General features: G+C 38.3%; 1 protein-coding gene across 1 annotated transcript in view; it reads right to left on the bottom strand.

Annotated features, from left to right (window-relative positions):
• FNDC3B (fibronectin type III domain containing 3B) overlaps positions 1–1,333 on the bottom strand; it is a 361,626-nt gene that overhangs the window by 49,346 nt on the left and 310,947 nt on the right. The gene's annotated exons all lie outside the window — the stretch shown is intronic.

The following is a 1,333-nucleotide window of genomic DNA, read 5'->3' as shown; positions in this document are numbered from 1 at the left end:
CAGACACATGAAAAAATGCTCAGTATCACTAAGCATCAGGGAAATGCAAATCAAAACCACAATGAGATATCATCTCACCCCAGTCAGACTGGCCATTATCAAAAAGAGAATCACAAATGCTGACAAGGATGTGGAGAAAGGAGAACACTCCTATATTGTTGGTAGGACTGTAAATTAGTGCAGCTACTATGGAAAACAGTACGGAGATTCCTCAAACAATTACAGATAGAACTGCCATATGACCCAGCAATCCCACTGCTGACTGTATACCACAAGGAAAGGAAATCATGTTGAAGGAATATGTGNATGTGCTGTGACACTGACTCACTGCAAAAGGGCTAATTAAGGCCCAGGTGCTTCTCTAGAGCAGGAAGGAAGGCATATAACAAAAGAGTTTAATCAGAAACATTTAAGAGAAAGCAGCCTTAAGAATTTAACAGAAAAGCCTCAGCTGATGTGGAAAATTAAGTCATGAAGGGAATATTTTCTTCAGAGGCCAAAGATACTGAATGTATTTGCAAGAAGCAATTTGATCCATGACTTAAATTAGGTGAGAAACTAAATCTGGCATCTTTGCTTCTTTATCAATGAAAATCTAAATGTGTGTGGAGATAGAACTCTTCGAAATCAACATCTATATCCTATCAATCTTTGTATCTCTCCTCCTCATCATCCTTTGATCCTGGAACAAAGATGTGCTTAAGAAATGTTACTGAACAAGTGGACAGAAATGGACAAAGAACCCTCTTTTTCTCGGGACACCAGGCTTTATGAAGGGAAAAAAATCATTTATCCAAGTGAATAAAGTAAAAGTAAACTCATGATTATTGTCACTCTGAGGGTTAGGCTATAAACCAATTGTTCTTGATGTTATTCTACTTGAATTCCCAAGTGGAAGCTTCTGATAACCAGCCTTGATAACCATCACTGGGAGGAGGAATGTAGGGTCCTGTAATCTAACGCAGACTACTCCAATTACCTTAATATTTGTTTTTGGCTCTACTTAACAGCTGGTAAGATACTTTTCTGTCTGTTGCCAGTTCTAAGTGGTTTTCCTACTGAAATATGCATCTCAGAGGAAGGCACCTTCCCTAAGCAGCTGTGCCATCTTTCCCTTGAACTTGGATATTTCTTTAGCAAGCTGACAAACAGGCAAGATGCAAGGGTAGTGAATATACAAGGAACAACTTCACAGTAAAAAAATAAGTAACCTGATTAAAAAATGGGCAAAGGAACTGCAGAGAAATTTCTCAAAGTAAGACATACAAACGACCAACAGACACATGAAAAAATGCTCAGTATCACTAAGCATCAGGGAAATGCAAATCAAAAC

This window comes from Galeopterus variegatus, unplaced genomic scaffold (genome assembly GCF_000696425.1).
Source record: "Galeopterus variegatus unplaced genomic scaffold, G_variegatus-3.0.2 Scaffold272, whole genome shotgun sequence".
Taxonomy (NCBI): Eukaryota; Metazoa; Chordata; class Mammalia; order Dermoptera; family Cynocephalidae; genus Galeopterus; species Galeopterus variegatus.
Note: the sequence above shows the minus strand (reverse complement) of the source record. Positions and strands in the feature narration are given on the sequence as shown.